This window comes from Salvelinus fontinalis, chromosome 10, assembly GCF_029448725.1.
Source record: "Salvelinus fontinalis isolate EN_2023a chromosome 10, ASM2944872v1, whole genome shotgun sequence".
Classification (NCBI taxonomy): domain Eukaryota; kingdom Metazoa; phylum Chordata; class Actinopteri; order Salmoniformes; family Salmonidae; genus Salvelinus; species Salvelinus fontinalis.
In genome coordinates this window covers 38192750-38210090 of record NC_074674.1, presented here as the reverse complement: position 1 = coordinate 38210090, position 17341 = coordinate 38192750, and positions in this window count along the sequence as shown.

Here is a 17341-nt window from a genome sequence, read left to right as displayed (position 1 = left end):
CTCAGGGTCCAGGCTGCTCTTGAGGGTATTATGCCTTCCAAACATATATATTAAATGTACAAAACATTAGGAACACCTGCTCTTTCCATGATATAGACTGACCATGTGAATTCAGGTGAAAGCTATGATCCCTTATTGATGTCACGTGTTAAATCCACTTCAATCACCGTAGATGAAGGGGAGGAGACAGGTTGATAAAGGTTTTTTTATGCTTGAGACAATTGAGACATGAATTGTGTATGTTCCATTCAGAGGGTGAGTGTGCAAGACAAAATATTTAAGTGCCTTTGAACGTGGTATGTTAGTAAGTGCCAGGCGCACCAGTTTGAGTGTGTCAATAACTGCAGCGCTGCTGGGATTGTTACGCTTAACAGTTTCCTGTGTGTATCAAGCTTTTGATACCTTGTAGAGTCCATGTCCCGGCGAGTTGATGCAGTTCTGAAGGCAAAAGGGAGTGCAACTCAATATTCGGAGGGTGTTCCTAATATTTTGGACACTTAATGTATGCCTTGGTGGTCTCAGAGCAGCACTCCCGCAGCTCCTTGCTTAAACCAGTTACATGTTTGAAGGCCAGTTTCGTTGCCTTCCAGACCAGATTCTGAAGTTCTTAATCTGTTGAGGATCTTTGTTTCCTCTATGGTCCACTGTCTAAAAGATTTGAAGATGGTGGATCTGAAACAATCAAACACATTAATGACCAGGATTTTTTTTTACATGAATTCTTATCATTTTCTGGGGCATTTAAAAGGCATGGTCAATTGCATTATAACATCATACCTGTAGTTTTGAACCACTTGTTGACAATTTTAATAGTGAACCCCTTCATCAAGCATGTTTGCTTTTTCCTCAGAGGGAAAGAGTTTCTTGAGAAAAAGGAGCATTACTTTTTTCCAAATATCTATTTTGGCCCATTACAACCTGGGAATCTAGTTGTCACTGTAAGGGAAGAAAAAATCATTAGTGCATGTAAAGCCTATCTATCTAATGTGTTTGAGGGTGAGTGTGTGTGTGTGTTACATGCTGAAGCAGCAATTGGCTTCTGTCCCTGATGGCAAGGGCAGCTGCAGGCACAGCAAGTGTAGCATGATTCTGTCCCAGCCAACCATATATGTCTTTGAAAGCCTGCTTTAGACAGACTTGTTTTGGAATGTTTTTCAAGAAAATCTATTTACTGACCTCTCACTATATATGAACTATATATATTTTTAGAGCTTGGTGAGTGCGTGGTTGTCCTATGGTTATTTTGCATACAACCTTCCCACAGCTTTCTGTGAATGGTGCAGAATATTTGCTCGGCTTTGGAATATTCTCAGCACATTTAAGGAACTTGACCTCTAAAAATATTTTCTTAGTATTTCATTACTTTAGAAGAAAGTGCAAACAGGGTTAAATTTAAATAAAATGTTGGTATGTTATATGAACGTTTTCCAACTGGTTTGACATTGGGAATATTTTCATTGTTCAGCATCACATTTCCTACAGGTTTCCTCATGGTTCTATTTAAAGTCATGTTCTCAAATGTTTTGCAAGAATGTTGAGAACTTTCCAGAAAACTTTAGCAATGTTCAGAGATTGTTTTAAGAATGTTATTTTAAAACATACACTATCGTTCAAAAGTTTGGTGTCACTTAGAAATGTCCTTGTTTTTAAAAGAAAAGCCAAAAAATGTGTCCATTAAAATAACATCAAGTTGATCAGAAATAAATTGTTAATGTTGTAAATGACTATTGTAGCTGGAAACGGCAGATTTTTTAATGGGAATTCTACATAGGCGTACCGAGTCCCATTATCAGCAACCATGACTCCTGTGTTCCAATGGCACGTTGTGTTATCTAATCCAAGTTTATAATTTTGAAAGGCTAAATGATCATTAGAAAACCCTTTTGCAATTATGTTAGCACAGCTGAAAACTATTGTTCTGATTTTCTTCAAAAACAAGGACATTTCTAAGTGACCCCAAATTTTTGAACGTTAGTGTAGACATTCCGTTCTCAACAAAACTCTCTTCTATCTTGTTATGTGTGTTTAGGTGTGTTGGCTGCGCCAACTAATTGAGCACACCTGATCTTAATGAGTGTTTGTTTCCTTTTGAAATGGGGTCTATTTGAATAGACTAAAATGAACAGCTTTGTTTAAGTAAAAAAATAACTGGCATGCTACCCTGGAGTTCAAAACAGTTAACCTAAGCTAGCAGTGCTATTAAAAGCCTTATTGAAGCATGTCCTTAACCTGTCTAGGATCAGCGTGGCGCTAGCGGCACACCCCCCCCCCCCCCACTGAAAAACCAGTGCCGCGAAATTCAAAAGAAATATTTTTTTAAAATATTTAACTTTCACACATTAAAGTCCAATACAGCTAATGAAAGACACAGATCTTATGAATCCAGTCAACATTTCCGATTTTTAAAATGTTTTACAGGGAAGACACAATATGTAAAGATGTACATCTATTACCTAAAAACACATTAGCATAATCCACCATCTTTTATTTGTCCACCAACACCAGTAGCCATCACCAATTCGGCTAAACTAAGATATTTATAGCCCCTAACCAACAAAAAAACTCATTAGATGACAGTCTGATAACATATTTATGGTATGGGATAGGTTTTGTTAGAAAAAAGTGCATATTTCAGGTATATGGCATAGTTTACAATTGCACCCACCGTCACAAATGGAATAGAATAATTACAATGAGCAACGTGTTTACCTAACTACTAATCATCAAACATTTCGTAAAAATACACAGCATACACGAATCGAAAGACACAGATCCTGTGAATACAGACAATATTTCAGATTTTCTAAGTGTCTTACAGCGAAAACACAATAAATCGTTATATTAGCTTAGCACATAGCAATTAGCAGCCCAGCATTGATTCTAGCCAAAGTGAGCGATAAAAGTCAACATCGCCAAAAGATATTAATTTTTTCACTAACCTTCTCAGAATTCTTCCGATGACACTCCTGTAACATCACATTACAACATGCATATACAGTTTGATCGAAAATGTTTATATTTAGCCACCAAAATCATGGTTAGACAATGTGAAATGTAGACAAGCTGGTAAAGAAAACGTCCTTGCGCCACTTAGACAGTGATCTACTCTTATACATAAATACTCATAAACGTGACTAAAAAATATAGGGTGGACAGGGATTGATAGACAATTTAATTCTTAATACAATTGCGTTATTACATTTTTTAATTTATCCTTACTTTTCAATACAGTTTGCGCCAAGCGAAGCTACGTCAAAAAACATGGCGTCCTAAGCCACTAAAATGTTTCGACAGAAACACGATTTATCATAATAAAAATGTCCTACCTTGAGCTGTTCTTCCATCAGTATCTTGGGCAAAGGATCCTTTCTTGGGAGAAATCGTCTTTTGGTGGAAAGCTGTCCTCTTGCCATGTGGAAATGTCAACTACGTTCGGGATGAACTGAAAAGCGTGCCCAACTTTTCACATCGTTGCAAAAATAAATGTCCCAAAATCGCACTAAACGGATATAAATTGCTATAAAACGCTTTAAATTAACTACTTTGTGATGTTTGTAACTCCTATAACGAGTGAAAAGATGACCGGAGAAATATAACAGGCTAAACTAACGCTTGGAACAGGAGAGGGTCGGTGTCTTCCACGCGCGTTACGCAGCAAGAAAAGACTTGCTAGCTAAAGGTTTTTTTCATTTGTAGGGCCTGTGAACGAGCAATCGAGCCCGTTGGAATCGTCATCACGTAAAGGCATCCAGGGGAAGACGTAAGAAGTGTCCGTATAGTCATAGCAACGACAGTGCCCGTTTAAATGACTTCAGAAAAGTGGCCAACGTTTCTCAAATCTGACTCCATGTCAGGGAAATTGCTGTAGAATGGGCTCTGTTCCACTTAGAGACAAAATTTCAACTCCTATAGAAACTATAGACTGTTTTCTATCCAATAATAATAATAATATGCATATTGTACGATCAAGGATTTTGTGGGAAGCCGTTTAAAAAATTAGCCACATTAGCATAAATAGTCTAAACAGCGCCCCCATCCCCAACAGGTTAGAATGTTATTTAAATACCGTCAAATAACCTATAATTTCCATTATCAGAACGTTAATAAAACTTCCCAGGAAAACTTTGAGGGAACCATAGTAAAACATTCTCAGAACCTCCCTTCAACCTAATAATTAACAGGCAGAACATGTGAAATGTTCACTTCCTTTCTCGGAAGGGTTTTACAGAAACAATTGGAAACAAAACGCACATTTCCACAACTTCCAAGGAACGAAATGTGCTAGCTGGGAAGGAGAAGTAATCAACCGTTTAAAATGAATAGATTTGGCGTAGAGTTTTTCAGTATTTTGACCTTCCCACATTATAATTGGAAGAGGAAGTGCAATCTCTAACATAGCCAATTAGCTAGAAAGGTAATTCCAAACACATTTTTGCTAAGAGCATGCTGGTTAAAGGTCCAATGCAGACATTTTTTTTATCTCATTATCAAATAATTTCTGGGTAACAAACCTTACTGTGACTGTTTTCAACTAAAATGGTAAAAAAAAAAAATACTTCTTAAAGAAGAGCAATTTCTCAAGCTGTCTGGGAGTGGTCTGAGTGGGGAGGAAAAAACTGCTGTTATTGGCAGAGCGGTTTGGAACTCTCTTTCTTATTGGTCTATTAACTAATTTACCACCTCGTGACACCAACAGCCATGCCAAAACTCCATCCCACATAAACAATCTGACATTTCAGGCAGCTCTTACACTAAAAGGGCATTATGATAATTTTCACAATTTCAAAGTATTATTCCAACCTCATAATGTGGAAAGAGATATAAAACACAGGAAATCCACATTTTTGACTGTACTGGGCCTTTGTACAAAGGTTAGCCATGTGTTGTCAAAAATATATGTCAGTCAAGAGATCTCACAAGCAGCCAGCAGCACTTGTCACAATGGTAGTCTATGTCAGATACTCCAGTGAGTGAAATTTGATCAATATTTTGAGTTGAGAAATAAAGTTGACATTAGAAATAATAGATTCTCCTATTTTCTACTGTAGGAATGTTATTCAACATTTGTTTATTCTATTGTTGCTAGAGATATTTATAAAAACATTGAAATAAAATAACAACAATTTTGCGGACCTCTGCAGTACCTCTAGGACCCCGGGTTGAATACCCTGACACTAGAAATTAGTTAATTTGACGCTAGAAATGTGTTCAACATCCACTGAAGTAGAGTAGCAAGTTTCCTAGATAGCTACAGTAGTTGTCTTGGTAACCAAACAAACAGACTTGCTAATTTAGCTGCTAGCTTGCTATTGTGACAATCTAATTCAACAATGACAATGTTTTCGATTCCACTTTTGCTTTTAAAAGCAGCTCAAACAGAACATGTAAGAATGAACTTCATAGCCATTGAATTCTACTGTGCATTATAGGGAAATAATGCACACCTTACAAAAAAAAGATTGCCGTTTTGAAACTGTAGTCAAAGTCCTGGTATTTTGGATGCACTGATTGCAGATTAACTGCGAAACTGCTGCAACTGTTTTATTTTGGAAATGAGTATTGAATAATGCCATGGTAGGCTATAAGTCAAAATAACTTTCACTAATATCTGTAGCTTTGTAATTGTGTGTATCAATGTCTGAAACAAATATCTCAGCAAACACTCTTGATTCATCTACTGCTGCTAAATTTATATAAGATACCTGTTGAACTAAGTGCATAATTGTATGATAGCACTCATTGATGGGCATGGTAGAACAAGAAGAAGACCTAGGTCTGGATTAAATCCGGATCGTAGGAGATCTGCATTGTAGCGCGGTTAACATTTAAAGGTAATTTATGATTGAGCCGACATCTGCAGCGTTTACTATGAATGTGAGATCTCTGCGACCACGGTAACATTTCCTTTTAATGGTGCATAGCCAAAAAGAGGAGAGTGGATTGAATCCCGGTCTTAGTGACTTAAATAATAATAAAGTATCTGTAACACAGACAAAATTGTAATAAAAACACATCAAAATGACGATATAACAATCTCATACTGCCACTTAGACTAGCCAAATTTGGTAGAAATCAGACTACAAAGGCCATCCAGATTATGTCTAGTCTTTCTGTGTTATGTTTTCCACTGTCGGATCATATTATGCTAGAGGATAAGTTAATAAAAACATTGTCACAGACAGTTAGGTTAATGCTGGCTTTGAAGACTGAGGCAGATAGCTGCGGTGAGTGTTGTGGTTGTGATAGAGGGATAGATGTCTGTGTTGAAGGCCCTAGATATTATCTCAACAGTCAAATGTGAATTCCTCTCCTACGTTCACCTCCTTCTCCTCTCCCTCATTGTTTCACCTTCACCTCCACTGATACAGAAGACAGGATAGGCGAAAGTAATATAGCCAAACCAACTGGGGATTCAATTTAACCTGGGAAGGTTTTATTCCAATCAATCCAGAATATAAAGTGAAGGACACAAAGAGAGGAAGTCTCTTCAGGGTATTGAGATTACGCCATTTTCTTTTCTATATATTGCATTGCACTCAATGCCTTGAGACGTAGTTGCTTCACTTTGAAGTGAATACACACTGCTCATTAGATATTCAAACTCGCTGGGCGATTAAAATACCATTTTCCCTGCCTTCTCAACCCTCTGAGAAAAGTGAAAATGGGATTCATTTATAGCCTTAAAATAGCTGCTGAACTTAGTCCCCTACCCATCTCCTACTGTTTCAAACATGTGCATATCTTAATGCAATCACTTTAGATAGCAAGTTAGCAATGTTGTTATAATGAAGAAACTAGAGAAGAGGCCACATTCAGAGACAGAATAGTTCACTGAGTTTAAAGTCTGCATATGAAAGTTGTTTGAGTCACTGGTGTCTCTCAGATACACTGACAATGGGATGACTGCGGTCAAAGACACCTTTAGCTGAACTAATCGTCACAAGCAGTTTGAAGCCATATCTGGATATAAGCTTTTTAATTCTGAAAGAAAATGTAGAGTATGGCATTTCCTTATTTCAATGAAATTCTTAATAGGTCATAGGGATGAACACATTTCGACTAGACAGCTGAAATTCATGTTGCTCACTTTATTTTTTATTTATTTTTATTTCACCTTTATTTAACCAGGTAGGCTAGTTGAGAACAAGTTCTCATTTGCAACTGCGACCTGGCCAAGATAAAGCATAGCAGTGTGAACAGACAACAACACAGTTACACATGGAGTAAACAATAAACAAGTCAATAACATGGTAGAAAAAAGAGAATCTATATACAATGTGTGCAAAAGGCATGAGGTAGGCAATAAATCGAATAATTACAATTTAGCAGATTAACACTGGAGTGGTAAATCATCAGATGATCATGTGCAAGAAGAGATACTGGTGTGCAAAAGAGCAGAAAAGTAAATAAATAAAAGCAGAATGGGGGTGAGGTAGGTAAATTGGGTGGGTAGTTTACAGATGGACTATGTACAGCTGCAGCGATCGGTTAGCTGCTCGGATAGCAGATTTTTAAAGTTGTTGAGGGAGATAAAAGTCTCCAACTTCAGAGATTTTTGCAATTCGTTCCAGTCGCAGGCAGCAGAGAACTGGAAGGAAAGGCGTCCAAATGAGGTTTTGGCTTTAGGGATGATCAGTGAGATACACCTGCTGGAGCGCGTGCTACGGGTGGGTGTAGCCATCGTGACCAGTGAACTGAGATAAGGCGGCACTTTACCTAGCATAGCCTTGTAGATGACCTGGAGCCAGTGGGTCTGACGACGAACATGTAGCGAGGGCCAGCCGACTAGGGCATACAGGTCGCAGTGGTGGGTCGTATAAGGTGCTTTAGTAACAAAACGGATGGCACTGTGATAAACTGCATCCAGTTTGCTGAGTAGAGTATTGGAAGCTATTTTGTAGATGACATCGCCGAAGTCGAGGATCGGTAGGATAGTCAGTTTTACTAGGGTAAGTTTGGCGGCGTGAGTGAAGGAGGCTTTGTTCCGGAATAGAAAGCCGACTCTAGATTTGATTTTGGATTGGAGATGTTTGATATGAGTCTGGAAGGAGAGTTTGCAGTCTAGCCAGACACCTAGATACTTATAGATGTCCACATATTCTAGGTCGGAACCGTCCAGGGTGGTGATGCTAGTCGGGCGTGCGGGTGCAGGCAGCGAACGGTTGAAAAGCATGCATTTGGTTTTACTAGCGTTTAAGAGCAGTTGGAGGCCACGGAAGGAGTGTTGTATGGCATTGAAGCTCGTTTGGAGGTTAGATAGCACAGTGTCCAGGGAAGGGCCGGAAGTATACAGAATGGTGTCGTCTGCGTAGAGGTGGATCAGCGAATCGCCCGCAGCACGAGCAACATCATTGATGTATACAGAGAAAAGAGTCGGCCCGAGAATTGAACCCTGTGGTACCCCCATAGAGACTGCCAGAGGACCGGACAACATGCCCTCCGATTTGACACACTGAACTCTGTCTGCAAAGTAGTTGGTGAACCAGGCAAGGCAGTCATTAGAAAAACCGAGGCTATTGAGTCTGCCGATAAGAATATGGTGATTGACAGAGTCGAAAGCCTTGGCCAGGTCGATGAAGACGGCTGCACAGTAATGTCTTTTATCGATGGCGGTTATGATATCGTTTAGTACCTTGAGCGTGGCTGAGGTGCACCCGTGACCGGCTCGGAAACCGGATTGCACAGCGGAGAAGGTACGGTGGGATTCGAGATGGTCAGTGATCTGTTTGTTGACTTGGCTTTCGAAGACCTTAGCTAGGCAGGGCAGGATGGATATAGGTCTGTAACAGTTTGGGTCCAGGGTGTCTCCCCCTTTGAAGAGGGGGATGACAGCGGCAGCTTTCCAATCCTTGGGGATCTCAGATGATACGAAGGAGAGGTTGAACAGGCTGGTAATAGGGGGTGCGACAATGGCGGCGGACAGTTTCAGAAATAGGGGGTCCAGATTGTCAAGCCCAGCTGATTTGTATGGGTCCAGGTTTTCCAGCTCTTTCAGAACATCTGCTATCTGGATATGGGTAAAGGAGAAGCTGGGGAGGCTTGGGCGAGTAGCAGCGGGGGGGGGCGGGGCTGTTGGCCAAGGTTGGAGTCGCCAGGTGGAAGGCATGGCCAGCCATTGAGAAATGTTTGTTGAAGTTTTCGATTATCACGGACTTATCAGTGGTGACCGTGTTATATAGCCTCAGTGCAGTGGGCAGCTGGGAGGAGGTGCTCTTGTTTTCCATGGACTTTACAGTATCCCAGAACTTTTTGCAGTTAGAGCTACAGGATGCAAATTTCTGCTTGAAAAAGCTGGCATTTGCTTTCCTGACTGACTGCGTGTATTGGTTCCTGACTTCCCTGAACAGTTGCATATCGCGGGGGCTCTTCGATGCTATTGCAGTTCGCCACAGGATGTTTTTGTGTTGGTCGAGGGCAGTCAGGTCTGGAGTGAACCAAGGGCTATATCTGTTCTTGGTTCTGCATTTTTTGAACGGAGCGTGCTTGTCTAATATGGTGAGGAAGTAACTTTTAAAGAATGACCAGGCATCCTCAACTGACGGGATGAGGTCAATATCCTTCCAGGGTACCCGGGCCAGGTCGATTAGAAAGGCCTGCTCGCAGAAGTGTTTTAGGGAGCGTTTGACAGTGATGAGGGGTGGTCGTTTGACCGTGGACCCGTGGCGGATACAGGCAATGAGGCAGTGATCGCTGAGATCTTGATTGAAGACAGCAGAGGTGTATTTGGAGGGCAAGTTGGTCAGGATAATGTCTATTAGGGTGCCCTTGTTTACGGATTTAGGGTTGTACCTGGTGGGTTCCTTGATGATTTGTGTGAGATTGAGGGCATCAAGCTTAGATTGTAGGACTGCCGGGGTGTTAAGCATATCCCAGTTTAGGTCACCTAACAGAACAAACTCTGAAGCTAGATGGGGAGCGATCAATTCACAGATGGTGTCCAGGGCACAGCTGGGAGCTGAGGGGGGTCGGTAGCAGGCGGCAACAGTGAGAGACTTATTTCTGGAGAGATTAATTTTTAAAATTAGAAGTTCGAACTGTTTGGGCATAGACTTGGAAAGTATGACAGAACTTTGCAGGCTATCTCTGCAGCAGATTGCAACTCCTCCCCCTTTGGCAGTTCTATCTTGACGGAAAGTGTTATAGTTGGGTATGGAAATCTCAGAGTTTTTGGTGGCCTTCCTAAGCCAAGATTCAGACACGGCAAGGACATCAGGGTTGGCAGAGTGTGCTAAAGCGGTGAGTAAGGCAAACTTAGGGAGGAGGCTTCTGATGTTGACATGCATGAGGCCAAGGCTTTTTCGATCACAGAAGTCAACAAATGAGGGTGACTGGGGACATGCAGGGCCTGGGTTTACCTCCACATCACCCGAGGAACAGAGGAGTAGTAGGATGAGGGTGCGGCTAAAGGCTATCAAAACTGGTCGCCTAGAGCGTTGGGGACAAGGAATAAAAGGAGCAGATTTATGGGCGTGGTAGAATAGATTCTGGGCATAATGTGCAGACCAGGGTATGGTGGGGCACGGGTACAGCGGAGGCAAGCCCAGGCACTGGGTGATGATAAGAGAGGTTGTATCTCTGGACATGCTGGTCTCAATGGGTGAGGTCACCGCATGTGTGGGGGGTGGGACAAAGGAGGTATAAGAGGTACGGAGAGTGGAACTACGGGGTCCATTGCAAACCAAAACAATGATAACTAGCCTGAACAACAGTATGCAAGGCATATTGATATTTGAGAGAGACATACAATAAGGCATAAAGTGATTGCAGGTCATGATTGGGAGAGCTAGCTAAAACAACAGGTGAGATAACAGCAGCTAGTCAGCTAACACAGCAACAGAAGGTAAAAATGGCGACGACTAGGCAGAGAGGGTCGGATTAACTACACACAGATCCTGAGTTAAGGCACAGAGCCGACAGATAAAACACAAATAAACAGAATGGAGTACCATGAATTAATGGACAGTCAAGCAGGCATCAGCTATGTAGCCAAGTGATCATAGTGTCCAGGGGGCAGCCGTAGATGTAGCAGTGAGGCCTCCACTAAGCTAGCACGCGTTTAAAGTTAGTAGCCCGGCGGGTGGTCTGCTCAGACGGAGGGGGTCTGCTCAGACGGAGGCCGGTTGAGGGCACCGGTTGAGGGCACGTCTGCAGACCAGACGTGGTCGTGTCGACAGAGAATCCAAGCCGGATAGCGATGGCGAAAGAGAGGTTGTGAATTGTAGAATTGTGTTTGCTAACTGGTGCTAGCTTCCTGGCTGCGCTAGCTGCAAGATAAGCTAGCAGTTAGCAGACCGGGGCAGGCAAGTTAGCCTTTGGGGGACGTCGCGATGGGGGGGGGAGTCTGTTTTTGCCTCTTTGTGCGGTGACGTCGATAGACCAGTCGTGGAATTAGCAGGGTTCTAGGTAGCTCTAGGTAGCTAACAGGCCTAGTAGGTTAGCAGGATGGGCCTTCAGCGGGCGTCACGCCTGAGGGGCCTGTTGGAGTCCTCGGGCAGATTATGTCGGTATTCCAGTCGTAGAGGATCGGCGGGGTTCCGTGCTCCGTACCGGCAGTAAAGGGGTCCGGATATTGTAGCCCAGGAGTGGGCTTCAGTGGTAGCACAGGAGCCCTAGCCGGGCCAGCTTCAGGTTAATTGGTGCTTGCTCCGGGATGTAAACGCTAGCCAGGAGTGGTCACCCGGGATTGTGGTTAGCTAGTTGCGAAGATCCAGATGAAAATGTTCAGAGTTTGCGGTAGGAATCCGGGGATATGGAGAGAAATAGGTCCGTTATGCTCTGGTTTTAGTCACGTTGTTCGAACTAGCGAGAGCTTTCCGAGCTAAAGGTTAGCTGATGACCGCTAGCAATGGTTTGCTAACTGATAGCTGGTAGGCAGTTAGCTGGCTATCTTCAGTAGATGGATTCCAGATCAGAAGTAAATAGAAATACTTTAGAAAAAAGCAGATCCACGCCACATTGGGTGAGGCGGGTTGCAGGAGAGTATTTAGAAGTTGAGGTTTAAGAAAGTATTTTTAAAAGATATGCGAAGAAAAAGATGTAAAAAGATATATACAAGGGACACGGGACACGACAGGACAAAGACGTCTACACTGCTACGCCAGCTTGGAACAGTTATGTGTATATTATATATATTTTTTTTTCAAATTCTCCACAAGACAAGTTGCGATTCAACTGAGTTTCAGTCATTTATCATACACATATCTGGTTCGACTCAAAGTATAGTCAAAGCCTTGTTCACGAGGACTGTTATGGTAGAGATAAAAGCCTTTATCTGTATCTCATGCTCCTTCCATTGACCTCAATGACAGGTCAGCAATCTCTCTTGCTCTCTCTCTTTCTCTGTCTCTGACTTCCCTCATAACCTCCATTGATTTATATGTCTGACTCTGGAGAGGGCCTGCTCTGTTTAGTCAGGGAGACTTATTTTCACACAGAGGCGTCATTGTCTGAGGATCCGACTGGAGGTGCCTCTGACCCTGTAAACCCATTACTATTTATAGAATCCTCCAGTTATGCGTTACCTTGCCAATTACCCTGTGAGGTTATCAAATCAAATCTAATTTTATTGGTCACATACACATGGTTAGCAAATGTTAATGCGAGTGTAGTGAAATGCGTATGCTTCTAGTTCCGACCATGCAGTAATATCTAACAAGTAATCTATCAATTTCACAGCAACTTATTTTTACCATTGTGATTAGACTCAAAGAAAAAATAATTAAAAGTAAATTGTCATTTTCACATAAAAATTCATAGCAACTATTCCAATGTAACGCTGAGTGAACAACTGAGGCCCATAGAGATGTCTTAGCAGGTCACCTTGAGGTTGAAAGGAGAGGTGATGGAAATGGACCATTATGGCACTCGCCTTCTTCTCTTCCTTTTCCTGTTTCCTGTGTGGAATGTCACCCTCAGAGGAAGGCGATGAGCGGCCTGTTAGTCAGGATCAGAGGCTGACACTCAAACATCTGTCACTACATGGCCCATTTTGCCCAGATCATGATTCCAGCCCACTTAGTCCTTAATGGAGTATTTATAAGCCCCCAGATGAAAATATGTACATTTGAGATAAAAAAAATGTAAAAAGAGTGAGACAGATGGAGATGAAAAAAGAGAGCAAAACATGTAGGCATCTGGACACGTCATGCTGAACAGCCTCATCAACACCTCCTCTGACCACACAGACCTGGCCAGTTCTTAAAGGGTTATTAATCACTACAGACACTATACTGAAGACCCAAAAGACCAAAGACTGTGTCTGGCAGCCTGAGGGATGGTGATGGTGAACAGCCCAGGGTCATGTCGTCAAACAGACGGGTCAGCATGGAAATATTTCAAAGTGGTGAGAGGAACACGTGTTGTGGCTCTTGCCAGTGTAGCACATGGGGATGTGTGAAACTTACCCCTCAGCCTGAAGTGTCCCACTTGTGCCAGTGAATAGCTAGCTTTTTGCGTGGAGCCGACTGGTAAGACGCTTCAGGAGGGTGGTCATGTGTGCTAGCAAGGCAGAGGTCCTGAGTTCGAGCCTTGGAGTGAGCTGAATCAGGGGTAAGTGGTGCTCACTAAGCAAACAGCGTGACGTCCTTTACACCAGCATTGGTGATGTATGGGCCCATGTCATTTTCACTGTGTACAGTTGAAGTTTGAAGTTTACATACACATTAGCCAAATACATTTAAACTCAGTTTTTCAATTCCTGACATTTAACCTGTCTAGGATCAGCGTGGCGCTAGCGGCACACCCCCCCCCCCCCCACTGAAAAACCAGTGCCGCGAAATTCAAAAAAAATATTTTTTTAAAATATTTAACTTTCACACATTAAAGTCCAATACAGCTAATGAAAGACACAGATCTTATGAATCCAGTCAACATTTCCGATTTTTAAAATGTTTTACAGGGAAGACACAATATGTAAAGATGTACATCTATTACCTAAAAACACATTAGCATAATCCACCATCTTTTATTTGTCCACCAACACCAGTAGCCATCACCAATTCGGCTAAACTAAGATATTTATAGCCCCTAACCAACAAAAAAACTCATTAGATGACAGTCTGATAACATATTTATGGTATGGGATAGGTTTTGTTAGAAAAAAGTGCATATTTCAGGTATATGGCATAGTTTACAATTGCACCCACCATCACAAATGGACTAGAATAATTACAATGAGCAACGTGTTTACCTAACTACTAATCATCAAACATTTCGTAAAAATACACAGCATACACGAATCGAAAGACACAGATCCTGTGAATACAGACAATATTTCAGATTTTCTAAGTGTCTTACAGCGAAAACACAATAAATCGTTATATTAGCTTAGCACATAGCAATTAGCAGCCCAGCATTGATTCTAGCCAAAGTGAGCGATAAAAGTCAACATCGCCAAAAGATATTAATTTTTTCACTAACCTTCTCAGAATTCTTCCGATGACACTCCTGTAACATCACATTACAACATGCATATACAGTTTGATCGAAAATGTTTATATTTAGCCACCAAAATCATGGTTAGACAATGTGAAATGTAGACAAGCTGGTAAAGAAAACGTCCTTGCGCCACTTAGACAGTGATCTACTCTTATACATAAATACTCATAAACGTGACTAAAAAATATAGGGTGGACAGGGATTGATAGACAATTTAATTCTTAATACAATTGCGTTATTACATTTTTTAATTTATCCTTACTTTTCAATACAGTTTGCGCCAAGCGAAGCTACGTCAAAAAACATGGCGTCCTAAGCCACTAAAATGTTTCGACAGAAACACGATTTATCATAATAAAAATGTCCTACCTTGAGCTGTTCTTCCATCAGTATCTTGGGCAAAGGATCCTTTCTTGGGAGAAATCGTCTTTTGGTGGAAAGCTGTCCTCTTGCCATGTGGAAATGTCAACTACGTTCGGGATGAACTGAAAAGCGTGCCCAACTTTTCACATCGTTGCAAAAATAAATGTCCCAAAATCGCACTAAACGGATATAAATTGCTATAAAACGCTTTAAATTAACTACTTTGTGATGTTTGTAACTCCTATAACGAGTGAAAAGATGACCGGAGAAATATAACAGGCTAAACTAACGCTTGGAACAGGAGAGGGTCGGTGTCTTCCACGCGCGTTACGCAGCAAGAAAAGACTTGCTAGCTAAAGGTTTTTTTCATTTGTAGGGCCTGTGAACGAGCAATCGAGCCCGTTGGAATCGTCATCACGTAAAGGCATCCAGGGGAAGACGTAAGAAGTGTCCGTATAGTCATAGCAACGACAGTGCCCGTTTAAATGACTTCAGAAAAGTGGCCAACGTTTCTCAAATCTGACTCCATGTCAGGGAAATTGCTGTAGAATGGGCTCTGTTCCACTTAGAGACAAAATTTCAACTCCTATAGAAACTATAGACTGTTTTCTATCCAATAATAATAATAATATGCATATTGTACGATCAAGGATTTTGTGGGAAGCCGTTTAAAAAATTAGCCACATTAGCATAAATAGTCTAAACAGCGCCCCCATCCCCAACAGGTTAATCTAAGTAAAAAGTCCCTGTCTTAGGTCAGTTAGGATAACCACTTTATTTCAAGAATGTGAAAAGTCCGAATAATAGTAGAGAGAATGATTTATTTCAGCTTTAATTTCTTTCATCACTTTCCCAGTGGGTCAGAAGTTTACATACACTCAAAATTAGTATTTGGTAGCATTGCCTTTAAATTGTTTACCTTGGGTCAAACGTTTTGGGTAGCCTTCCACAAGCTTCCCACAATAAGTTGGTTGAATTTTGGCCCATTCCTCCTGACAGAGCTGGTGTAACTGAGTCAGGTTTGTAGGCCTCCTTGCTCGCATACGCTTTTTCAGTTCTGCCCACAAATGTTCTGTAGGATTGAGGTCAGGGCTTTGTGATGGCCATGCCAATACCTTGACTTTGTTGTCCTTAAGCCATTTTGCCACAACTTTGGTCCAAGTATGCTTGGGGTCATTGTCCATTTGGAAGACCCATTTGCGACCAAGCTTTAACTTCCTGACTGATGTCTTGAGATGTTGCTTCAATATATCCACATAATTTTCCTTTCTCATGATGCCATCAATTTTGTGAAGTGCACCAGTCCCTCCTGCAGCAAAGCACACCAAATATGATGCTGCCACCCTCGTGCTTCATGGTTGGGATGGTGTTCTTCGGCCTGCAAGCCTCCCCCTTTTTCCTCCAAACATAGCGATGGTCATTATGGCCAAACAGTTATATTTTTGTTTCATCAGACCAGAGGACATTTCTCAAAAAAGTACAATCTTTGTCCCCATGTGCAGTTGCTAACCGTAGTCTGGCTTTTTTTATGGCGGTTTTGGAGCAGTGGCTTCATCCTTGCTGAGTTGCCTTTCAGGTTACGTCGATATAGGACTCGTTTTACTGTGGATATAGATACTTTCGTACCTGTTTTCTCCAGCATCTTCACAAGGTCCTTTGCTGTTGTTCTGGGATTGATTTGCACTTTTTGCACCAAAGTACGTTCATCTCTAGGAGACCGAACACGTCTCCTTCCTGAGCGGTATGACGGCTGCGTGGTCCCATGGTGTTTATATTTGCGTACTATTGTTTGTACAGTTTGTATAGTTTGTTATCAAGACATTTGTGGAGTGGTTGAAAAACGAGTTTTAATGACTCCAACCTAAGTGTATGTAAACTTCTGAATTCAACTGTATGCTGTTTTATAGGTAGTTCCATGTGACATGGAGCAGATGTTCCTGAGAGAGTGAGAGAGAGGGTCTATTTTCCGATATGGCCTCACATCCTAACTTCAAAGTCCTTCTCCTTACTGACCTTCAAACCAAGAGCATGCTCCACTTTCTCCTCAGTGTGAGCTGAAATAGGGCAGGCCAGGTACAGTACACCTACCTACTGCACACACTCCAAGGAGAATAGTGTTGCACACCGCAGCAATAACTCCTGAAATACATGCCCTACTTTCACCACCTCCAGACAAACACACGGTGACACGTAATGGTCTGGAGAGAGAGAGAATTGTTTATGTGCATTGATAAGCTAAACACTTTGGTTAAAGCAGCCATTTCCTTTGTTTGAGCTGAAGGGTATAGTTCCATTGTGTTCATTCTCCCACTCTCAATCTCTCGTGGATCTCGTAAACAACATGTGTTTGTTCAGACAGTGTGAGCGGGATGTGTGTGTGTGCAACTTGTAGAGCCTACAAGTTCCTCATGTGTATATTTGCTCTAACCTCCCTGTCACAGATCAGAGGTGAAATTAAATTCAAAGGTTAATTGAGGAGACGCAAAGCTTTTCCAAAACAGGGAAACGTGACTTGGAGACATGACTGTTTCATGAGTGACGG